We start from the raw sequence: 11,127 nt of genomic DNA on the forward strand, positions 1-11,127 counted from the left end.
AACATTCTAACAATCACAGAATCCCAGGATAGTAACAGTGCAGAAGGAGGCCATTCGGCCCATCGTGTCTGCACCGGCTCTCTGAGCATTTTAACTTCGTTCCAATCTCCTGCCTGTTCCCCGTACCCCAGCACATTGTTTCTATTTAAATAACCATCCCACGCCCTCTTGAATGCCTCAATCAAACCTGCCTCCACCACACTTCCAGGCAGTGCATTCCCAACCCTAACTGCTCGCTGTGTGAAAAAAACATTTTCTCACCTCGCATTTACTTTGTTTGCAAAACACTTTGAAACTGTGCCCGCTGGTTCTTGACCTGTTGACGATTTTGAATAGTTTCTCCCTATATACTCTGTCCAGACCCCCTCATGATTTTTAAATCTTCCATCAATTCTCCTCACTCCCAACTGCTCCAATCTTTCCCCATGAAACAGCGCTTACCACTTTGGCACCAGTTATGCATCGATCCCTCAGTACTGACCCTCCGACAGTGCAGCACTCCCTCAGTACTGACCTTCCGATCGTGCAGCAGTCATTCATTATTGACCCTCTCATAGTGCAGCGCTCCCTCAGTACTGTCACTCTGACAGTAGAGCACACCATTCCAACAGTACACCATATTATTGTACTGTTGCAGCATAGTGATTGTTTTCATGTGCTAGTATTCCAGAGACCTGGAAATTGAGTTCAAATCCCATCTGGACACTTTGCAAATAGAAATTGAAGTAATTAAGATATTAGGCAATAAAGGCTGGTATCTGAAGTGGAGGATTTGAAAATATTGCATTCTCATGGAAACCCATCTGGATCACTAATACACTTTAGAGCAGAAAATTTAGTGGCCTTACCCCATCTGGCCAACCTGTCACTCCAAACCCACAGCAATGTGCTTGACTCATGACTACCCCCTGAATTGCCCTAACATACTTAGTTATATTGAACAATGACAGAAAAGCTCCAATCAGAATAAAGATGGTGAACTTCCAAGCATCGACCGAGGCACCAGAAATGAAAATGGATCACACACTGGGTATTATGGCACGACCATGGTGCTCAGTGGGATAGATTGAGAACAGATCTAGCAGCTCAAAATCAGGCATCAAAACACTGGGTAATAGGATTAACCTGGGATTAATACAGGAGTGTAAGGAAGCAGTGGGCGCAAGCTGTGATTGATTCAGGGGTATGGTGTGAGAGGGGGACAGAGGGATTCATTTGGGTTTGATAAGGGACAGTAAGAAATGAGCAGAATGTTAGGATTAGTTTGGGATTGATACAGGGCTATGATGAGAAAGAGAGACAGAAGTGGAATGAGTCTGGGATTGATACAGGGCTATGATGAGAGAGACAGTGGAATTAGATAGGGATTGATAAAGGGCTATGATGATAGAGAGAGAAAGACAGTGGAACGAGTCTGGGATTGAGACAGGTCGTTGATGACAGGGGGAGACAGTGGAATGAGTTTAGGATCATTACAGGGCAATGATGAGAGAGAGAGAGTGGAATGAGTTTGGGATTGATACAGGGCTATGATCAGAGAGTGAGAGAGAGACAGGGGAATGAGTCTGGGATTGATACAGGGCTATGATGAGAGAGGAGAGACAGTGGAATGAGTCTGGGATTGATACAGGGCTATGATGAGAGAGACACAGTGGAATGAGTCTCGATTGATACAAGGCTATGATGTGAGAGAGAGAGAGAGAGAGAAAGTGGATTGAGTCTTGGATTGATACAGGTCTATGATAAGAGAAAGACACAGTGGAATGACTCTGGGATTGATACAGGGCTATGATGAGAGAGAGAAACAGTGGAATGAGTTTGGGATTAATACAGGGCTATGATGAGAGAGAGAGAAAGTGGAATGAGTCTGGGTTTGATACAGGGCTATGATGAGAGAGAGAGTGACAGTGGAATGAGTCCCGGATTGATAGAAGTCTATGATGAGACTGAGAGTGACAGTGGAATGAGTCTGGAATTGATACAGATCTATGATGAGTTAGAGTGACAGTGGAATGAGTCTGGGATTGATACAGGGCTATGATGAGAGAGAGAGTGACAGTGGAATGAGTCCGGGATTGATAGAAGTCTATGATGAGATAGCGAGTGACAGTGGAATGAGTCTGGGATTGATACAGGGCTATGATGAGAGAGAGAGACACACAGTGGAATGAGTCTGGCATTGATACAGATCGATGATCAGAGAGAGACACAGTGGAATTATTCTGGGATTGATACAGGGCTATGATGAGACAGAGAGAGAGACAGACAGTGGAATGAGTCTGGGATTGATACAGGGCTATGATGAGAGAGAGAGAGAAAGTAGAATGAATCTGGGATTGATACAGGAGCATGATGAGAGAGACACAGTGGAATGAGTCTGGAATTGATACAGGTCTATGATGAGAGGGTGACACAGTGGAATGAGTCTGGGATTGATACAGGGCTCTGATGAGAAAGAGAGAGAGGGAGACAGTGGAATGAGTCTGGGATTGATACAGGGCTATGATGAGAGAGAGAGAGTGACAGTAGAATCAGTCTGGGATTGATACAGGTCTATGATGAGATAGAGTGACAGTGGAATAAGTCTGGGATTGATACAGGTCTATGATGAGAGAGAGAGAAAGTGGAATGAGTCTGGGATTGATACAGGGCTTTGATGACAGAGAGACACAGTGGATTGAGTTTGGGATTGATACAGGGCTATGATGAGAGAGAGACACAGTGGAATGAGTCAGGGATTGATACGGGGCTATGATGAGAGAGAAACAGAGACAGCGGAATGACTCCGGGATTGATGCAGGTGTATGATGAGAGAGACACAGTGGAATGAGTTTGGGATTGATACAGGGCTCTGATGAGAGAGAGTGACAGTGGATTGAGTCTGGGATTGATACAGGAGTACGATGAGAGAGACACAGGGCAATGAGTTTGGGATTAATAGAGGGCTATGATGAGAGAGAGAGAGAGAAAGTAGAACGAGTCTGGGATTGATACAGGACTATGATGAGAGCGACAGTGACAGTGGAATGAGTCTGGGATTGATACAGGGCTATGATGAGAGAGCGAGAAGGTGGAATGAGTCTGGGATTGATACAGGACTATGATGAGAGAGACACAGTGGAATGAGTTTGGCATTGATACAGGGCTCTGATGAGATAGAGATGCAGAGGAATGAGTTTGGGATTGATACAGGGCTATGATGAGAGCAAGAGTGACAGTGGAGTGAGTCTGGGATTGATACAGGGCTATGATGAGAACGAGAGTGACAGTGGAATGAGTTTGGGATTGATACAGGGCTATGATGAGAGAGAGACAGTGGAATGAGTCTGGGAATGATACAGGGCTATGTTGAGAGAGAGACACAGTGGAATGAGTTTGGGATTGCTACAGGACTATGATGAGAGACAGTGGAATGAGTTTGGGATTGATACAGGGCTCTGATGAGATAGAGATGTAGAGGAATGAGTTTGGGATTGATACAGGGCTATGATGAGAGCGAGAGTGACAGTGGAATGAGTCTACGATTGATACAGGTCGATGATGAGAGAGAGACAGTGGAATGAGTTTGGGATTGATACAGGTCTATGATGAGAGAGAGACAGTGGAATGAGTTTGGGATTGATACAGGTCTATGATGAGAGAGACAGTGGAATGAGTTTGGGATTGATACAGGGCTATGATGAGAGAGTGAGAGAGAGACAGTGTAATGAGTTTGCGATTGATCCAGGTCTATGATGAGAGAGAGACAGTGGAATGAGTCTGGAATTGATACAGTGCAGTGGAGAAATGTATTGTGGCCCAGGAGAGTGATGAACTCAGTCACTGTCTCAGTTGGTAACACAAACCCTAAGGAAAGGGCTGGGGGCTAATCAATGAAGCTTTACAGTTGAAGAAAGTCTCTATAATCACACTCTCCGTCATCTGGGATTGGGGGTGATATATTAACTTGGTTTGAGGAATTCTTATTGGACAATAAACAAAGATAGGAATCAACTGAACATTTTCGGTTAGCAATCTTTGCGGGGGCGACGCAACATTCTAACAATCACTGAATCCCAGGATAGTAACAGTTCAGAAGGAGGCCATTCGGCCCATCGTGTCTGCACCGGCTCTCTGAGCATTTTAAATTAGTGCCCATCTCCTGCCTGTTCCCCGTACCCCAGCACACTGTTTTTATTTGAACAACCATCCGATGCCCTCCAGAATGCCTCAATCAAACTTGCCTCCACCACACTTCCAGGCAGTGCATTCCAAACCTCAACTGCTCGCTGTGTGAAAAAAACATTTTCTCACCTCGCATTTCCTTTGTTTGCAAAACACTTTGAAACTGTGCCCTCTGGTTCTTCACCTGTTGACGATTTTGAACAGTTTCTCCCTATATACTCTGTCCAGACCACTCATGATTTTTAAATCTTCCATCAATTCTCCTCACTCCCAACTGCTCCAATCTTTCCTCATTACTGAAGCGCCTCATCCCTGGAACCATTCTGGTAAACCTCTTCTGCACTCTCTCCAATGCGTTCACATCCTTCCCATAGTGTGGCGCCCAGAAGTGTGCACAGTACTCCAGCCGAGATCGAACCATTGTCTTATCTAAGTTCATCATAACCTCCCTGCTCTTGTACTCTATGTCCCTGTTAATGAAGTTTAGAATATTGCATGCTTTAGAAACAGTTCTCGCTACCTGTCCTGTCACCTATAATAGTTTATGTACATATACACCCAGGTCTCCCTGCTCCTGCACACCCTTTAGAATACTATCCTTACAAGATAGTTTAATATTTTTGGGATAAAATACTTGGGGAAGGATCTGAAGGGCTTTGGAGATGGTGTGAGATTGGACTGGCTGGACCGGCATCAGGGAGGAGGGACTTCAGTTAACGTGGAGAGACTGAAGTCTCTATTAAATCTCCTCCTGAGAGCAGAGAAGACTAAGAGGAGATTTAATGGAGGCTTTCAAAATCATGAAAAGTTTCATCGTCTCCCCACTGGCAGGAGTTTTTCTGACCAAAGGACAGAGACTGAAGATGAAGGCAAAAGATCCACAGATAAGGAGAAGTGATTCCCCGCAGCGAGGTGTTGTGAACTGGAACCTGCTGTCTGAATGGAGCGGACAAATAGGAATTGAAGAATTATTGAAGGCAAAAAATTCCACCATTCTGTTTCCCAAGTCTTCCCTTGGAAGTGCTCGTTGAGACAAGTACTGACTCCCTCATACCTATTCCTACGACAATCTGATAGTGATCTCCCTGCACCAGATTGAATGCAGTTTGTCAGCTTCTACGGGAAGGGATGGCTCCAGGGCAAAAAACTATTTTAGAAAAACATGCCTGCGCAAACACATTGCCGGCCAAAGGTTTTATTTAGCAGACCGATGAGATTTCGGTCTGTTTCAAGTGCACCTCAATCGCGCCCTCTCATGTCTGAATCTGAAGTTCGTCGGCTCAGGAAACCACTCGAGAGGTTTCAGCCCCATGAAACAGCGCTTACCACTTTGGCACCAGTTATGCATCGATCCCTCAGTACTGACCCTCCGACAGTGCAGCACTCCCTCAGTACTGACCTTCCGATCGTGCAGCAGTCATTCATTATTGACCCTCTCATAGTGCAGTGCTCCCTCAGTACTGTCACTCTGACAGTAGAGCACACCATTCCAACAGTACACCATTTTATTGTACTGTTGCAGTATAGTGATTTGTTTTCAGGTCCTCGTATTCTAGAGACCTGGAACTTGCGTTCAAATCCTATCTGGCACTTTGCAAATATAAATTGGAGGAATTAAGATATTCGGCAATAAAGGCTGGTATATGAAATGACAAATTTGACAATATTGCAATCCCATGGAAACCCATCTGGATCACTAATACCCTTTACAGCAGAAAATCTGGTGGCCTGACCCAGTCTGGCCAATCTGTCACTCCAAACCAACAGCAATGTGCTTGACTCATGACTACCCCCTGAATTGCCCTCATAACATACTTAGTTATATTGAACAGTGACAGAAAAGCTCCAATCAGAATAAGGATGGTGAACTTCCAAGCATCGACCGAGGCACCAGAAATGAAAATGGAGCACACACTGGGTATTATGGCACGACCATGGTGCTCAGTGGGATAGATTGAGAACAGATCTAGCAGCTCAAAATCAGGCATCAAAACACTGGGTAGTGGGACTAACTTGGGATTAATACAGGAGTGTAAGGAGGTAATAGGCGCAGCCTATGTTTGATTCAGGAGTATGGCGTGAGAGGGGGACAGAGGGATTCATTTGGGTTTGATAGAGGGCAGTAAGAAATGAGCAGAATGTTGGGAGTAGTTTGGGATTGATACAGGGCTATGATGAGAGAGAGAGAGAGACAGTGGAATGGGTTTGGGATTAATACAGGGCTATGATGAGAGAGAGACAGTCACAGTGGAATGAGTCTGGGATTGATGCAGGGCTATGATGACAGAGAGAGACAGTGGAATGAGTTTGGGATTCATACAGGGCAATGATGAGAGAGAGAGAGAGACAGTTGAATGAGTCTGGGATTGATGCAGGGCTATGATGAGAGAGAGACACAGTGGAATGAGTCTGGGATCGATACAGGGCTATGATGAGAGAGAGAGAGAAACAGTGGAATGCTTCTGGGATTGATACAAGGCTATGATGAGAGAGAGACACAGTGGAATGAGTTTGGGATTGATACAGGGCTATGATGAGAGGGAGAGACACAGTGGAATGAGTCTGGCATTGATACAGGTCTATGATGAGAGAGAGAGAGAGAGAGACACAGAGGAATGAGTAAGGGATTGATACAGGGCTATGATGAGAGAGGGAGTGACAGTGGAATGAGTCTGGGATCGATACAGCACTATGATGAGAGAGACACAGTGGAATGAGTTTGGGATTGATACAGGGCTCTGATGAGATAGAGACACAGAGGAATGAGTTTCGGATTGATACAGGGCTATGATGAGAGAGAGACAGTGGAATGAATCTGGGAATGATACAGGGCTATGATGAGAGACACAGTGGAATGAGCCTGGGATTGATACAGGTCCATGATGAGAGAGTGAGAGAGAGACATTGTAATGAGTTTGCGATTGTTCCAGGTCTATGATGAGAGAGAGACAGTGGAATGTGTCTGGGATTGATACAGTGCAGTGGAGAAATGTATTGTGGCCCAGGAGAATGATGAACCCAGTCACTGGCTCAGTAGGAAACACAAACCCTAAGGAAAGCGCTGGGGGCTAATCAATGAAGCTTTACAGTTGAAGAAAGTCTCTATAATCACACTCTCCGTCATCTGGGATTGGGGGTGATATATTAACTTTGTTTGAGGAATTCTATTGGACAATAAACAGAGATAGAAATAAACTGAACATTTTCGGTTAGCAATCTTTGCGGGGGCGACGCAACATTCTAACAATCACAGAATCCCCGGATAGTAACAGTTCAGAAGGAGGCCATTCGGCCCATCATGTCTGCACCGGCTCACTGAGCATTTTAACTTAGTGCCCATCTCCTGCCTGTTCCTCGTACCCTAGCACACTGTTTCTATTTAAATAACCATCCCATGCCCTCCTGAATGCATCAATCAAACCTGCCTCCACCACACTTCCAGGCAGTGCATTCCAAACCCTAACTGCTCGCTGTGTGAAAAAACGTTTTCTCACCTCACATTTACTTTGTTTGCAAAACACTTTGAAACTGTGCCCTCTGGTTCTTCACCTGTTGACGATTTTGAACAGTTTCTCCGTAGAGACTCTGTCCAGAAACCTCATGATTTTTAAATCTTCCATCAATTCTCCTCACTCGCAACTGCTCCAATCTTTCCTCATTACTAAAGCACCTCATCCCTGGAACCATTCTGGTAAACCTCTTCTGCACTCTCTCCAATGCGTTCACACCCTTCCCATAGTGTGGCGCCCAGAAATGTGCACAGTACTCCAGCGGAGATCGAACCATTGTCTTATCTAAGTTCATCATAACCTCCCTGCTCTTGTACTCTATGTCCCTGTTAATGAAGTTTAGAATACTGCATGCTTTAGATACAGCTCTCTCTACCTGTCCTGTCACCTATAATAACTTATGTACATATACACCCAGGTCTCCCTGCTCCTGCACACCCTTTAGAATACTATCCTTGCAAGATAGTTTCATATTTTTGGGATAAAATACTTGAGGAAGGATTGAAGGGCTTTGGAGATGGTGCGAGATTGGACTGGCTGGACCGGCATCAGGGAGGAGAGACTTCAGTTAATGTGGAGAGACTGAAGTCTCTATTAAATCTCCTCCTTGAGAGCAGAGAAGACTAAGAGAGATTTAATGGAGGCATTCAAAATCATGAAAAGTTTCACCGTCTCCCCACTGGCAGGAGTTTTGCTGACCTGAAAACATAGATTGAAGATGAAGGCAAAAGATTCACAGATAAGGAGAAGTGATTCCCCGCAGCGAGGTGTTGTGAACTGGAACCTGCTGTCTGAATGGAGCGGACAAATAGGAATTGAAGAATTATTGAAGGCAAAAAATTCCACCATTCTGTTTCCCAAGTCTTCCCTTGGAAGTGCTCGTTGCGTAAAGTACTGACTCCCTCATACCTATTCCTACGACAATCTGATAGTGATCTCCCTGAACCAGATTGAATGCAGTTTGTCAGCTTCTACGGGAAGGGATTGCTCCAAGGCAATAAACTATTTTAGAAAAACATGCCTGCGCAAACACGTTGCCTGCCTAAGGTTTTATTTAGCAGTTTTGGATACCACACCGATGAGATTTCGGTCTGTTTCAAGTGCACCTCAATCGCGCCCTCTCATGTCTGAATCTGAAGTTCGTCGGCTCAGGAAACGACTCGAGAGGTTTCAGCCCCATGAAACAGCGCTTACCACTTTGGCACCAGTTATGCATCGATCCCTCAGTACTGACCCTCCGACAGTGCAGCGTACCTCAGTCCTGACCGTCCGACAGTGCAGCACTCCCACAGTGCTGACCGTCCGACACTGCAGCAATCCCTCAGTGCTGACCTTCTGATCGTGCAGCAGTCATTCATTACTGACCCTCTGATAGTACAGTGCTACCGCAGCACTGCCCCTCTGACAGTGGAGCACTCCCCCAGTACTGTCACTCTGACAGTACAGCACACCGGCAGTGCCAACATTCCAACACCATACTATTGTACTGTTGCAGTATAGTGATTGTTTTCAGGTGCTCGTATTCTAGAGACCTGGAACTTGCGTTCAAATCCTATCTGGCACTTTGCAAATATAAATTGAAGGAATTAAGATATTTGGCAATAAAGGCTGGTATCTGAAATGACAGATTTGACAATATTGCAATCTCATGGAAACCCATCTGGATGACTAATACCCTTTAGAACAGAAAATCTGGTGGCCTTCCCCAGTCTGGCCAATCTGTCACTCCAAACCCACAGCAATGTGCTTGACTCATGACTACCCCCTAAATTGCCCTCATAACATACTTAGTTATATTGAACAGTGAAAGAAAAGCTCCAATCAGAATAAGGATGCTGAACTTCCAAGCATCGACCGAGCCACCAGAAATGAAAATGGAGCACATACTGGGTATTGTGCCACGACCATGGTGCTCAGTGGGATAGATTGAGAACAGATCTAGCAGCTCAAAATCAGGCATCAAAACCCTGGGTAGTGGGACTAATTGGGGATTGATACAGGAGTGTAAGGAGGTAATGGGCGCAGCCTATGATTGATTTAGGGGTATGGTGTGAGAGGGGGGCAGAGGGATTCATTTGGGTTCGATAGAGGATAGTAGGAATTGAGCAGGATTATTTGGGATTGATACATGGCTATGATTAGAGACAGAGAGAGACTGTGGAGTGAGTTTGTGATTGATACAGGGCAATGATGGGAGAGAGAGAGACAGTGGAAAGTGTTTGGGATTGATACAAGGCTATGATGAGGGAGAGAGACAGTGGAATGAGTTTGGGATTGATACAGGGCTATGATGAGAGAGAGACACTGTGGAATGTGTTTGGGATTGATACAGGGCTATGATGAGAGAGAGACACTGTGGAATGTGTTTGGGATTGATTCAGGGTTATGATGAGAGAGAGACACACTGGAATGTGTTTGAACTCGAACCCAATGAAGTCTGTTCATTGATTCGAGTGACAGAATGATTAGCGGGAAAAGGAGATGTTAAACTGTTGGCACTGTCAGTTCCATGTTATAGGCCACAACATTTACATTGTGTCTAAGTGGGTTTCACTCACTCGTTCTGAAGGAGGGTCATGGGTTCAAGCCTCAACTGTAGAGACTGGTACCACAATCGAACCAATAGACAACAGCTCCAAACATGCAGCAGTCCGTCGGTACTGACCCACCATCAGTGCAGTGCTTCCTCAGTACTGGCCACTCCCTCAGTATTGCCCCTCTCGCAGTGCACCACTCCCTCAGTATTGGCCCTCTCACAGTGCACCACTCCCTCTGTAATGACTGTTATAGTGCAGCACTCCCTCAGTAATGACCCTCTTACAGCCCAGCACTCCTCTTAGTACCGACCCTATGAAAATGCAGCACTGCCTCAGCACTGACCCTCTGACAGTGCAGCATTCCCTCAGTACAAAAGCTGAAAGGATGCAGTGCTCCCATGCAGCTTGCGTCCGACACTCCAGCGCTCCCTCAGTCTTGATCCTCCAAGAGTGTCATGCTCCCTCACTACCGACCCTCCAAGGCTGAAGCGCTCCCACAGTATTAACCCTCCGAAAGCCCAGTGCTCCCTCAGTACAGAAACTGTGACACTGCAGCACTCCCTCAGACCGACATTGAAGCGTTCCCTCAGTATTGACCCTCCGACACTGCAGAACTCCCTCAGGACTGACCCTGTGACAGTAAATCACTCCCTCAGCAACCATCATGGGCTGAATGTCCTGCGCAGTGTGATATCATTCTACGTTTACACTTCCCTCAAATTCCTTGCTTGTTTAATGTCACCTGTTCATGCGGCAGCCAACTGCAACGCCATCCTCTGCAAGAATTGCGAGCAGGAAGGGCATCAGACAAAGGACTGCAAACAGACTAAATGCAGCAGCCTGTGTGGTGAGGCAGGCTACCTCGATAAGACCTGCCCCAAACATTGCCTCACTTATGCACAGGCAGCCAAAGCCAA

The sequence above is a fragment of the Cetorhinus maximus genome, unplaced genomic scaffold (genome assembly GCF_964194155.1).
Source record: "Cetorhinus maximus unplaced genomic scaffold, sCetMax3.hap1.1 HAP1_SCAFFOLD_494, whole genome shotgun sequence".
Taxonomy (NCBI): Eukaryota; Metazoa; Chordata; class Chondrichthyes; order Lamniformes; family Cetorhinidae; genus Cetorhinus; species Cetorhinus maximus.